The sequence below is a fragment of the Mus caroli genome, chromosome 2 (assembly GCF_900094665.2).
Source record: "Mus caroli chromosome 2, CAROLI_EIJ_v1.1, whole genome shotgun sequence".
Lineage (NCBI taxonomy): Eukaryota > Metazoa > Chordata > Mammalia > Rodentia > Muridae > Mus > Mus caroli.
The window spans coordinates 20,366,856-20,381,895 of NC_034571.1; the positions used below are offsets into that span (position 1 = coordinate 20,366,856).

The window sequence follows — 15,040 nt, forward strand, 5'->3', positions numbered from 1 at the left end:
ATGTACATCAAGTGTGCCATCAAATCCCTAGAGGGCATCCTTCCAGCAGCTGGTTAAGAGATCCACCTTTCAGAACCAAAAGGGAGAGAGAGAGACATAGAGAGAGAGAGAGAGAGAGAGAGAGAGAGAGAGAGAGAGAGAGAAGCCATGTCTTGCTCCCATGCTATTCTTTCCATTTATTGTCTTGTAATTCTGTCTTAGAGGCCAGACCAGTACTGACCAAAAGTACATTTTTTCTGGTAAACTTCCTTCCAGCTCTTGGTTCCTTTCACTAGACATGGAACTTCAGAGGAGGCAATGCAGAGTTGGGTGGAGGGGCAACAAGTCCACAGGATCTCTGAGTACCAAGGCAAAGTCAGGAGGTCTCTATACGCTAGCCTTCTTCTGAGAGTATAAGTGTCTTGGATGATCCTTTCCATTGTTTGGACTCACCTTATAATTCAGATAGATGTTCCCACATGTGGAATATTGAGATTCCAATCCAGGTGACTTACCATTTTTTAATTATTGTAGTTCTTAAAGCTTCGGGTTATTCCGCATACCTTCCTTTCCCACAGTTTACTTGAACTCTTTCCCAATAACCTTGAAATTCAATCTCCATGAATTTTATTGCAATGAATTTTGTCTGTCTTTCTGGCTACCTAACATCTATCAATCTATCTATCTATCTATCTATCTATCTATCTATCTATCTATCTATCTATCTATCCCAATATTTACTTACCAATCTACTACTGATATATCTATAGCCGTATGTCTTATGTTTTTCAGAGACTCTTATACACCTTTACAGCTCACTTTGAATCTGTCACTAGACACAAATGCATGTGATCCTCCGGCTGGGTCCTGGGTTTGTGCTTTTTCTCCTTCCTCCTCATACAATGCTAGCATTTCAATCCTTGCCTCAGGTTCTGATTTCTAAAGACTCTAGGCTAAATAAGGCTCATGGTCTTAGATCACAAAGTGTCCTTCTGGGTTTTGCATGTATGTTAATGTGCTTTTAAAGCATATATTAATTACATATAATAATGAATTTCACCATGACATATGTATACTATGTAATGCACTTCAAGCACGTTTACCTATATTTTTTTCTCATCCTCCTGTCGCTCTCTTGATTCCCTTACCATCCTCTAGTCCTGCTTCTCCTTTCATGGCCTTTTAAATTTAATTTTATTTGTGTGGTATATGACTCGATGAGTTTCATTAGAGTTGCATAAGGGACATAAACTAGGGGTTCTTTGTAGGGATGTGGGCACTGTGCCTGTGGCTGCACCACTGAAGAGCATCTCTTAATCCTGATTTTGATGCCAATTGCATTATTTGCCCTCTCCCTTCCATTGCCTTCCCCACATTCCCTTAACTATTCCTCTAGTTCTCAAATCTTCTCCTTTTCTGTAGATTTTCTCCTTTCTTATTTTAATAATTTAAAATATTTATTCTGGAAGCATTGCTGAAGGCTCTCATAACCCTGCCATCATGTCTAAATCAGAATCTCCCAAGGATCCTGAACAGTTGTGGAAGCTCTTCATCGGAGGGCCGAGCTTCGGAACAACCAAAGAGAATCTGAGGAGCCATTTTGAGCAATAGGGAATAGTAACCAACTATGTGGTACTGAGAGATCCATACACCAAGAGATCCAGTGGCTTTAGGTTTGTCACACACGCCACTGTGGAGGAAGTGGATGCTGCCATGAATGCAAGATCATACAAGGTGGATGAGAGAGCTGTGGAACCTAAGAGAGCTGTGTCAAGAGAGAGAGACCAGGTGCCCACTTAACTGTGAGGAAGGTCTTTGTTGGTGGTATTAAAGAAGACACGGAAGAACATCACCTACGAGATTATTTTGAGCAGTATGAAAAGATTGAAGTGATAGAAACTATGACTGACAGAGACAGTGGAAAAAAGAGGGGCTTTGCTTTTGTCACCTTTGATGACCATGACTCTGTGGATAAGATTGTTATTCAGAAATACCATACTGTGAATGACCACAACTGTGAGGTAAGAAAGACTCTGTCGAAGCAAGAGATGGCTAGTGCTTCATCCAGCCAGAGAGGTCGCAGTGGTTCTGGAAACTTTGGTGGTGGTGGTGAAGGTGGTTTTGGTGGCAATGACAATTTTGGCCAAGGAGGAAACTTCAGCAGTCATGGTGGCTTTGGTGGCAGCCGTGGTGGTGGTAGACGTGGTGGCAGTGGGGGTGGCTATAATGGATTTGGCAATGATGGAAGCAATTTTCGAGGTGGTAGAAGCTACAATGATTTTGGCAATTACAACAGTCAGTCTTCAAATTTTGGACCAATGAATGAAGGAAACTTTAGAGGCAGGAGCTCTGGCCCTTAAGGTGGCAGAGGCCAGTACATTGCTAAACCACAAAACCAAGGTGGCTACGGAGGTTCCAGCAGCAGCAGTAGTTATGGCAGGGGCAGGAGGTTCTAATTACAGCCAGGAAACAATGCTTAGCAGGAGAGGAGAGCCAGAGAAGTGACAGGGAAGCTACAGGTTACAACAAATTTGTGAACTCAGCCAAGCACAGTGGTGGCAGGGCCTACCTGCTACAAAGAAGACATGTTTTCGACAATACTCATGTGTGTGGGCAAAATCTCCAGGACTGTATTTGTGACTAATTGTATAACAGGTTATTTTAGTTTTTGTTCTATAAAGCATTCCAACAAAAGGTTTTACTCTAGACCTTTTTCACCCATGCAGCTGACTGCTAAATGTAATAATCTGATCATGACACTGAATAAATGTGTCTTTTTTTTTTAAATGTGTTGTGTAAAGTTAGTATACTCTAAAGCCACCTTGGTAAACTTCCCCAACAGTGTGAAGTTAGAATTCCTTCAAGTTCCATTTGGAATTTATTTATGGTTGCTTGGGTGGAAAAGCCATTGTCTTCATAAACCTTGGTGTTGTTAAACTGCCCGCTACTGTTGTGACTTGTAATGAGTTTTACTATTGAAAGGGTCATCCAAGCAAGGTCACAATTTGATTATAAAATGGTTGTTGGCATACCTGATGCAATATCTAAATTGAATAACAGCATCAGATAAAATAACAGATGAGAATGAAGCTTGTGTATCATTCATTATCATGTGTACTCAATAAATGATTTAGTTCTCTTGAAAAAAATTTATTCTTTGAATTTGATTTTTACTTTTTATTCATTTTTTGTGAATTTCACATCAAGCACCCCACTCCCAGTCATCCCCCTGTTCCTTCAGATCCATCTTCTACCCTTGCATCCTCCCCCTCCCCCAAAGGAAAAAAAATAAGATAGTACAACAACAGAAAGTCCTGTCGTGGGAGCTGCAGTGTGTCCCACAGTACACCCTTTTGTCCACACAGCTTACTTGTGAATGTTCATTGCAATGAGTCATTCATTTGTCTGGTTCGAGGCCTCTGGTTTCAGATACACTATCAATACTGATCCTCACAGGGACTTCTCTTCAATATCCTATTGTTGCCCTCTGTCGTGGAGAGCCTACAGCTTTGAATCTGCAGGACTGGTCCTTTTATGTTGGGGTGAGACAGTTAAACCCTCAGATCTGGGCCTGGGAGGTAGCTGAGTTGGTCAGGCTGCCAGCTCTCCTGCACATGCACCACCAGGGCAAGATTTCCAGCACTGCCCAAGCTCTCCCACTGGGCATAGGTGGCAAGGGCAAGGGGTGGGAGTAAGACATCTCTCCCTCCCTCAAGCCATCCAGCAGACTAGAGGCAGGACCAGCTCTCCCAAGTGTGGTAGTTAGCAAGGGGCAGGACTAGCTCAGCACAGTGCCTTATGGACATCTGCATGGCTTTTGGTGGTTACCTAGGCCTGGGATATCAACATAGACTCTGGCTGTCACAGGACCACAAGCCAAAACATAGCCCCAGGCAACAGGGTGGGCCCAGATGTCACCAGGCCCTCAGGTGGCAACACAAGCCACTCAGATCAGCATGTCTCCCCACCAAGCAGTATGGCCCTCAGATATCCACATGGTCTCTAGTGGCAACCAAACCACGGACCTCTGACATCCTTTGGTGGTAACTCAGGCTACATACATCAACACAGACCCCAGCTGCACCAGGAAGACTTGAGTGTCTCTATTCTTTGAACTTTTCATGTACTGAATGTATTGTTCTAAAGTTTTATATATGGAATGCACTCATTGAATCTTTACACGTAGAATGTATCTTGATCATTTTCACCCTCCATACTTCAACTCCTCACCATCTACCCCTGAGTTCTCTTACTTGTTTATATTTAATAATTTGTGTAGGCCAATCAGTGCTGCCTATATGTGCACAGATGTAGTCATCCACTGTGGTGTGCACATCCTGCCAAGGACCATATCCCCAAACAAAAGTCACTCTCCTTTCTCTAGAACCTATGAATACACACTTAAGTACTCCTGTAAAAAAAAAAAAAACCCTTACAATTAATTATATCTTCTTACAGAATTGAACTTATTGCTTCTATTTGCTAGGGCTGCCATAACAATATATGACAGCTTAGGTAGTTAAAGGTGTCAGAAATGTTTTCTCTCGCAGTTCTGAATACCCAAAGTACAAATGAAGGCATTGGCAGGGCTCTTTGATCCTTCCCCTGCCTTCAAGTGCATCCAGAATTTTCTCAGCTGTGGCAGCCTAGTTGTACGCCCCACCTCCATCTTTAAATGATCTCTCTCTTTCTGTGTTTTCACAATACACTCCCCTCTCCCTTACAAGGTCACGTGGTATATGGATTGTGGTTATGGATGCATAAATCACCTCTATTGTTGATTTTGTGTCAAGACTTTATTTCTAAATAAAGTCACATTCTCAAGTACTAGAAATATTTTGGAAAACACAATTCAACCCAGATTTCCTACATAAACATCCTCACTACTAAAATTCATTCTTTGATTTTGTAAGATATTCCATGCACAACCTCTCTTGCCCCTCCTTCCCCCCCCCCCATTCTTTCTCTCTCCCTTACACCCTTTCCTCTTTCTGTCTTGAGTCTTGTTCTTTCTAGGCAAAGAATCCACACTATAATACCCACATTAAGACTCAGCCCCACTGAGTCCTTGGGATGTCTGGTCTACATTTGATTCCATTGACTGCACGTTTGTTTGTTTTTGTTTTTTAACTTTTAATTAATTCTTTGTGAATTTCACATCATGTACCCCAATCCCAGTCATCTCCCCATACTTTGTGCCCTTCCTCTCTGCCCTTGCAATCTATCCCCCAAAAGCATAAAGTAAAATAGAATAAATAAAAATCTCTTTGTGGAATCTGTTGTGTTTCACAGTGTATCACACAGTATACCCTTTTGTCCACACATTGTTACTTGCAAATGTTTGTTGCAACAAGTCTTGATCTGTTTCAAGGCCTCTGGCTTCTGCTACACTATCAATACTGGATCCTCACAGGGACTCCTCTTAGATATCCTGTTGTTGCCCTGTGACATTGAGTGATATTTTTAAAGATTAACTTTTCATTCTTATCTTATGTGGGGTTTTTTTGTGTGTGGGTATATGTACATGATTATAGGTGTCCACTGAAGCAAGAAGCACCAGATTTCTCAGAGCTGGAGTTACAGATTATTATGAGTCTCTTATAGGGTGGACCTGGGAACTGAATTTGGGCCCTCTGCATGAGTACATGTTCTTAACTGTTGAGCCTTCAATCCAGTCTCTGATTGAGATTTTTAAAACAAATCTAACAAAGGCACATGTAAGGTAGTATGCTAGCCAGGTTTTTTGTTTGTTTGTTTGGTTGGTCTTATTGTTGCTGCTGTTTTGTTGTTATTGGTGGTGGTGGAGGTAGTGGTTTGTTTGTTTTTGTTAACTTGACAAACGCTACTGTCATTTGGGAAAAGGGAACTTCAACTGGTAAGATACCTCCATCAGATTATCCTGTAGATCTGCACATCTGTAGGGAAATCTTCTAAATAAATGATAGATGTAAGAGGGACTGGCCCACTGTGAAAGTGCCACCCCTAGGTAGGTAATTCTGTGTTGTATAAGAAAGCAAGCTGAGCAAGCCATGAAGAGCAAGCCAGTATGAAGCACTCCTCTGTCTGGTCTCTGCTTCAGTTCCCGCCTCCAAGTTCCTGTCTTGTTGGAGCTCTTGCCTTGGCTTCTCCTCCCAGAATGATGGACTGTGGTTGGGACATGTAAGTCATACAAACAATTTCCTCTCCAGTTCGTTTTGGTCAGTGTTAACATCACTATTTTATCACAGCAACAGAAATAAAACTAGGGCAGGAAGACATAAGGATACCAGTTTTATAAACTACATACTTGTGTTCCCTTACACCTTAATTCATCATATGTTAAGCTTTAACCACACCAATTGGGTGATTTTTGGAGATCAGGCCTTTGGGAGGTAATTAGGTCATGTGGGTGGTGCTCTTGTGAGAGATTAGTACCTTGATTCGAGGAGCTAGGAGAGCGCTTGCTTCTTCTCATTCTCTTGCCTTATCTCTTTCACCTTCTCAGCTGTGTAATAACAAATCAAGAAGATGGTCATCTATAAACCAGCACAGAACTCTGCAAGTGCCCAATTATGCTGAGCTTACCCTTTAACTTTAGCCTTCTAAGTGTGTTTAATAATCATTTGTTGTTTAAGTGATCTAGGCCATGGTAGAAATAGTTATTGAACTAATACTTAGGCCTAGCTTAACCCATCTTGGACACCCTTTTCCTTACGTGGTTTGTCTGGAATCTATGATTGTTATATTAGTTCTGTATTTACTTCAGAGCCTCTGGTAGAGAGGTTCACATATACCCTTCCTATAAACAATGCTGAATGGACTTTGCTTAGATGTTAAGTCGTGAAAACTAGTATTCTTGCACCCTATGCATAAGCAATTGTTATTTCTCTGCAGCTCAGTTCCTAGAACTTCCATACCCTGTTCATCTAAGACTACATAACAATGACGCTGTTTGGAATTCAGGCTAGAGTGGATTGTAGAGAGACCTGCTTTATCAATGGAGATGCAGATGATTTGAGATAATATGTGATATATTTTTAATTTATTTTACTATTAGAAAGGCCAGAGTCTGGTTCAGATTGGCCATCTCTGGAATAGGTAGAAGGGTGTTAGGACTCCCAGCCTGCAATGTGGTCATAGTACACAATGCACTCCCATCCCACATGTCTGTCAGAGATCTTCTTGAGTGGATCCTGTGGTATGGAGGCCTCATCGAGGGGAGGTAAGAAATGGTGTTGAACAGCTGCCCTGTGATGGAAATCAGCCTGTGGATATCATGTGCACTCATGTGAAAACCAAGTATATATTCCTTTCTCGTGAACTCTGTATGGACTCTATAAGGGTTCAAGTATTTGTATAAATCTGTATATTGATGTTGCTCAATATTCAGAAGCTCTTTTGGGGGGACCTACTGCTATGCTCTATCCTTATCTAGCAGTTTATGTACTTCAAGACAAACCAGAAGTAAAGATTTAATTTTGTGTGTTGGGATGGTAGGGAGAATGCTAGACAGATCTCTATCAGAGGACCACATAGAGCATAAGCTTGCAGTTGGGAATGTTTTAGGAACCCACACATTGCTCCAGCTTGTACTAGAGCCTAGTCAAAGCAGAAAAGGATCATGGGTATCACAAAGGGACCATGGGTCCCAAGTCCTCAATCCTTGGTGGCCTTGTCCTTGTCCATCACTTAACACTAGTTAACATGTAGATTCAGTTGGCAATCATTACATAGGCCTCGATCATTACAGAAACTTCAAGGGCGGAATAGGAAGGAACAGGCACTTAGACGCTGGAGTCCTCTATGAAAAGCCCCACATTTGCTTCTGGAAGAGTCAGGAAGTCAGCTCTTGGGGCTTCTGCCCTCTGCTTCATGGTTTTCCGCTTCACTTGCCTCTGTACTGCTCCATCGAATATGGCAGAGACCATTAAGTAAATAATGAAACCTTTTATTTGTGGCCTTGTTATGTGCCTGTCTCTTGAAAAACAACTTTTGGAGCTCTCCACAGCTTTATGAAGAGGCACTGATTGAGACAGATATTGTAGACTGGTTAGTTTGCAGAAAATAAATGTTTCTTCAGTTTACAGTCCTAGAACCTAGAGTAATCCAAGGTTATGGACCTTCATTTTGCTGGTGGGAGTCTAGAATCTTAAGGTGGCATGTGAGAGAGGTACACACAAAAGGCAACCAAACTGGAGATAACTCAACAATTCATTGATTTTTCAAATGGCTTAAACCATTCACAGAGTTCACTACCTAGTCAATCTTAATACCTCCCAGTGGGTGTTAGATTCCGCTGAGCCTTAGGAGGGTATTCAAGCGCTTTAGAAATGTTACATAGCAAAGTTACCCAGAGATTGGCTGATGCTGAGAGAACTGGGATGCAGTGCCAGGATGTGTGTCCCTGAGCATCCTCTGCACAGAGTCGACCCTGAGCTCACTAAAATGACAGTTTCTCTGAGGTGCAGCCCTCCCATCCCCAGATCCAACTGCAGCAGACTCTGACCAGGACGGGGGGGGGGGGGGGGGGGGGGGTGTGGACTGCAAAGCTGGTGAGTGATTCACTGAGACTGTTAACTCCTGCCTGACAGGCAGAAGATAAACAGCTCCCTGTTAAATCTCACTTAATGCTGATATTTATAAATTTATTCAGCCTGTGTTTACTGAATCGAGGGAATGCCTGATAACACAATGTACTTCATCTCACATGTTCCTTTTAATGAGAATACAGATACATACTGCTTAAATTTTTATTTATTTTACAATTTTTTTTTTTAGCATTTTACTTGCTTTTTGCTCCCTCCACCCACTTCTCATGGTGGTGGTTTGTGATTTCATTTGTTGTTAAGGTCTGGAAAGTTTGGGCCTCTTAGGTGTTGAGGACTGGGTTGGAGTAGACCTGGAGCAGTTGACAGTCACAGGTCCCCAGGTTGAGCCCTTTCCCTATGCATAGTTCACCTCGTGAGGCTTTGGGAGTCTATGGGATTGGGATGTTGTAAGAATGGAACATGTTGAAAGGAAAACAAAGAATATTGAAATCCTCATTGCAGTTCAGGCCAGGGCTGAGGTATCTGCAGAGTTCAGGGTAGAAATTTAGGGCAGAGAGTATGGGATGAGTGTCCTTTATTTTGGACAATAAGGATGTTCAGGAGTGAGTTAATATAGGCAAGTGGAGGGTTGTGATGCCTGTCTCTCAGACAGGGGCAGGTGAGCGTGGGAGATCAGTTATCATTATGAGTTTGTTAAAAACAAAGCTCTCATCTCCCAGGTATTTATCCCAGGACCAACTGCACTGCCCAAGCACAGTCGTGGGGCTTCCCCAGGCTAGGGAGCCAGCACTGGGGCAGGGAGAGATGTCAGAGAGCAGCCAAGCTTGTAGGGGGCCTGGAAGGGTTTTAGGGTAGTGGGGCAAAGGTGGGAAGATCTAGAATGGACAGAGCTGGACTTCTGGAGTAGGGTAGGTGGTAATAGATGGAGAACACTATGTCTGTTTGGTCTTGGAGGCTCAAGGGTGAAGTCCTGAGTGAAGTAGAAGAAGGACACCAGGTAGATATCTGGAATTGGATTCAACCTCCTATGTACTCAAGCTTATGAGTCTCAGACTTCAACCTATCGACATCCCCTTCCCTGCAATGCCCTCCCCTCCCAATCTTTGTAAGGTGGCTGGAGAAGCAACAGTGATATAGGTGCCTCACTTCTGAAGCCAGGAGCCTCCTTGGGCTCAGGGCCTAAACAAAACTCTGGGTCTTCTAGGCCTGTTCTGGGTAGTGAATTGTGTTTGAGCATCTCCAGCTGGGCTGGCAGAGTTGGTTGTGGTAGTGACCGCTCAGCAATAGTGACCTCTGCTCTTCTCTTGTATAAGAGTCTTGCAAAGCCATCATCCCTAGTATCAGGTATTTGGCAGCTGACAGTGCTTACAACATCTGCTGTCCTCCAGCTATGGGACTCAGAAAGCCTATGGAGCCTAGGACATGGATGGAGGAGGCTCCAGCCCAATGCCAGTGGCCTAGTTTTCTCAAGAGCAGGAAGTGTGCAATGTCCAATTTCCATCCCTGGGTCTGGGCTCTTGACAGGTCATGTCCCTGAGTAGAGTGGTTTCCATGCCTGCTAAAAACAGGCATCACTCTACGAATAACAAAACCTTTGCAACTCTGCCTATGACCCATTCTCAGACCACACATGCAGGCAGGGATCTGCCAGCTATTATCATATCCAGCTTCTAGTGCTACCAGGCTAGCTTGGGCAGTGGTGTGAAGATTGGCAGACTGTTCTCTCAGAACATTCTGGTCTACCTACTTGGCTTCTCTGAGGGCAGAACATGTGAGTTGAAAAGTCCCAGGCCCAGTCTCTGCTCTCTCCTCCCTTTCCTGTTGCCCCAGTGTGTCTCTCAGCTCTGAAGTCTCTCAAGATGGCCCTACATGCCAGCCTCTTCTCTGTCCCACAGCAGTGGCACCAAGTTCTTCCTCTGAGCCCCTCCCCACCCAGGTCTCTCTCTCTGACCCAGCTCTGCTGAATGTTTCTTGGGGGAGGGGAAAGGGACAAGCTCATCCCTTTCTTTTGTGTCGCCTTTCCCTCCCACTTCCGCTCCCCTAGCTGTTCCAGGTGACCTTTCACCCCTCTCTTGGATGGCCCTCAAAGGCAGATCCTGTGGTTAATAACTTTGGCTGCCAGCCCCACACAAAACCAGGGCCGGAAACTATTGTCCCTAGGACAATGGCAGAGCAGCCCAATAATGAGGCTGCCACAGTGTTGTCTGACATCCTGGGTTGCCCTGGCAAAGAAGGAGGGGCAGTGGGGCCTGCCATGCCCTCATCTCCTGGAGTTAAATTATGCCCCCCAACACCCCCCCACACACACACACATACACTGTGGCTCCTCTTTCTGAGGAGGCACCAGTCACTTGTGCCCTTCAATTGGCTGGCTGTGCCTGTAATTGCATGGATATTACTCAGGTGCTCCCACCCAAGCATATACCACCTTTCCTATTTCTGCTCAAGGGTTCTGTCCTGAGACACTTGAATGAGTGCCATATAACATGGCCATTGGCTGGTTCTGGCAAATTGACAAGGGGGCGGAGGTCTCAGCTTAATGCCTGATAGGCACGGTAACATCTGGAAAGAGCTGGTGCTCCAGAGGAGTAAGCATGGCTTCAAGTCTTAACTCCTATTATCTTAGATGTGTGAGGTTTCGGAGGCCACTTGACATCTTTGAGATTCCACTAAAGCAAGGATGGTGTTCAAGCAGAAGGAAGCCTCTGGAGAGTTAGCTCAGAGGTAAGCATCTGCGACTTCGCAGAAACTGCCATATGCTTGCCTCTCCCTAGATGACCTGACATTTCTAACTGTTGAGGTCGCCTATAAGATATCTCCTTATGCTGGATCATAGCCCAGATCCTTATGCTGGATCAAACCAGACTGCATTATAGAGGGACACAGAGGGTTGCATGTTGTCCTCCACATAGTTATGGGCACCCATAGGGTTTTCCACAAATCCTGCTGACACCTGTAGGAAGGGCTTGGGTTGTTCTCTGCTCTGCTACCCACTAGGGTTATCTTACAATGTTTAAGAAATGCCCAGGAACTTTGACTTAAATGTTATGAATCGTGGCTTTGGAATGGTGGATCTGTGAGTTTGTGTGAGAGAGACAAGTGGTGACATCTTAACATGTAGCTAAGGAAAGAATTATTTGTATTCTTTAGAAAGTTTTGCCAATTCATTTTCTTGACAGCATGTCTCTTGTCTAAGGAAGAAATAGACTGTTTTGTAAGGTAGACTTCATATTCTTGATTACAATACCTACTACCACTTGGCAATAAGTCAATAGTTTCTTTCTAGCTCAACTTCACTGAGGTGTGGATCACCTATACTATATATCATGCATGCCTTGGAAGAGCTCCATTCATGAGTTCTGACACACATGCATGCATATAATTCTACCCTATGGAAGAGACCAAAAGTTCATCTTCCCAGAAAGTCTTCCCAAGGATTTGAGGTTTTAAAGGCTCTCCTAGACTTCAGGACTCTGACCTTCCATCCTAATGATTCTATCTGCTCTGGGAACTTAAAGAAGCCCTTGGGCATACATTCAGGGCACCACCTGGGGAACTAGCACACTAACTAAATGCACACTCAGTCACAGGGTATAGCCTGGGACTCCATTCCTAACAAGAGGGCCATGCCCTTCTTGAAGGTAGGAACACTGAGGATCTGTATTGAGTAATTTGGAAACCCAAATAATTTGGAAACTCCATTTTGGAACTCATGAACAAGGGGTCATGGCAGCATGTTGACCCTTCTATCTTCCTCTTTGATTTCTCCCCTACGCCAGAATCCCAAACAAGAAGCACACTCATGGTCGTATCTGGCCTTGCTTCCCTTCCTCCTTGTTGTCTGATCCCTCTTGCCCTATGCTGTCCCTAGTCACCCTTCTAGAGAAGGGAACTTTCCACTGCTGTTTTCTCAGTATTCAGCTTATTTCTACTACTGCCTCCTTCCCCTGGCCATCCCATTCTGCAGCACTTCATCATTGAAATGTGGAAGGGCTTATTCATTAAGCAATCGTGCCAGCCATGTCTTATATCATGCTCTGGAATGAGGATGGGGAGGGAAAGAGGTTGACTGAGTGGGAATGGATTAACAGGGCATACTCCCTTGAAGATCAATTTTCTTATCCCTCGTCAGCATTCAGAAGTGATGGAGATGTAAATAAGTATAACAAGAGAGGAGGGATTTGAAAGGAAGACAAGACAGGCATTTCAGCTGGAGCAGGAAGGAGACCTAGAGTTTCTGAATGCCCAGGTTGCTGACAAGGCCTAAGGCTAATGGATAGACATTGCTGGTGGGACACAGAGGTTCTTTTCTAGGCCTACTCTGAGCATGATAAAGGCTCATCAGCAGGCTGTGTGTCTGGTGACTTGGTCCCCTGAGCACTGAGACCTGGTGTGGGGAGCAAAGGGAGTGACTGTGCAAAGAGTGGATGAAGTTGTAAGGGAACATGGATTGTTGACATGGGCACAGCCATGTCAAGGACCAAGGCCTTGGACCCATGAGAAATTAGCAAAGCTTTACTCTGGTATAAGTCTGAATTTGGCAATGTGTGCAAAAGCTATTAACAACTTCCTCCTCCTCCTCTTCTCCCTCTCCCTCCTCCTCCTCCTCCTCTCCCTCCTCCTCCTCTCCCTTCTCTCCCTCTCCCTCCTCCTCCCCCTCCCCCNCCTCCTCCTCCTCCTCCCAAACTTGCTCACTTACAGAGACCTCCTACGGAGACTAGTTCCCCTATGCTATACATAAGAAAGGTGCTAAGACTCCAGGTTGCCATCTGACTCCAGATTTTCTATATATATGTATATATATATGTATATATATGCCTGTGTGTCTGTCTTTTCTTCATTCTTCACCAGAGCTAGCCAGGGTCCCTGACTAGGTTATGCTGAATGCAGCAACCTGGAGACAGTTGTTTGGTTCATGGAGCTAAGAGGCTGTTGACACGCTGAAAAGGCACTGTATAATTAGCACTGATGGATGAATTTCAGAGAAAAGCAAGGTATCCTTGGGAAGAACAAATTTATAGTACCCTTGGAAGTGGACTGAATGAGCTCAAGAGGAAAGGCTTATAGTTCGTGGGTATAGAGAGCTGAGAATAGCAGAAGACAGGTGAGAGATGGCTACACTCTCTTGTCCACTCCCTGAGAATCTATGAAGGAAGCTATCCAACATGGTAGAATCTTGCTTGTCTCCATGTCTAACTTACAGCTGCTTCCCCCATGGTCCATGACCTGGGAAGCATGTTCCATTTAACTTGCCCAAAAGATTCACATCCAGAATATTAAAGATACAGCCAAAATACTCATAATTATATAGGTTTGGATAGAAGGATAACAACAGAGTTCTTTCAGGTTATATCTGATGGATTTTTAATACCTAACAATTAGATTCTGTGTTAAAATAAAATGTTAGTATTGAAGGTACAGGAATGGTTGTTTAAATAATGAGGAAAGACTTTTACAAGGAGACCATGTGGATCCAGATTGTAAGGATTGGACATCTTGCAGGATCTAGGGAAGGATCAACTGTAGATCAATCATGATCAATCATGATCAGCAGTGAGGGAGGTTCTTTGTCCTGTCCTGGCTGTCTGGGTGTCCTTTAGTGTAACGATGGTGAAGGGTTTGCAATCCCATAGGAAGAACATCAATCTAATGGAGGAAGCTGCACCATGGAGCTCCTGAATAAATAGAAACTGTATACTTAAGAATGAGTCTAAGTAGCGGAGGATGGTCTTGTGGGACATCATTGGGAGGAGAAGCCCTTGGTCCTGAGAAGGCTCTATGCTCCAGTGTAGGGGGGGGGTGTGCCAGGGCAGGGAGGCTAGAGTGGGTGTGTGGGTGAGGGAACACCCTCATAGAAACAGGGAGAGGGGAAGGGTATGGGAGCTTCCAGGGGGGACCTAGAAAGGGGATAACAATTTAAATGTAAATAAAGAAAATAGCCAATTTTAAAAAAAAAGTGTAACAATGATGAGTTTGCTCATTGTATAATGGTGTCCTCAATATATCTAGCGCTTCATCCAGTTTAGACATACTAGAATTTAACTTCTAAAGCTTTAGGATTTGATCTAAAATCTCATACAGCAATGGACATTCTGGCTGAGCTGGACCACATCAAGGGAATAGCATAGTCTATTCTCAGCATGGATGGCCACAGTTACACTTGGAAGGAGTGCAGAGGTACATGGTAAGTACAATTTCAGATAGGAAGAATAAATTGGATCATCCTCCATCCCTTCAGTCAGGCATTGCAGAAGCTGTACCTTCCTGCCAAATGTCTGCCAATCAGACTGAAAAAGTCCCCACAGGACCTCACAGGGCTGCTGGGTCCATGTTCCACAAAGCAGGAACAACTGTTGGTTAATTACTCAGACATGATGCACACAGCACAGCTGTCCCTGGAGCTAACTCACAGTGAATGGCAACGTTTGCAGTGAGCTACAGCCCAGCATCAGGAACTGGCTCTCCTATCCTAGGACAAGACCCCCCAAGACCCCCATACTCCCCACTCCTTCCTTGATTCACCTTGCCTACTC

The 15,040-nt window shown here is 44.1% G+C and overlaps 1 pseudogene; it reads left to right on the plus strand.

Moving 5' to 3' along the window:
- The first annotated feature begins 1,479 nt into the window (after positions 1 to 1,479).
- Positions 1,480 to 2,435, plus strand: LOC110290218 (annotated as a pseudogene).
- Positions 2,436 to 15,040: the final 12,605 nt, after the last annotated feature.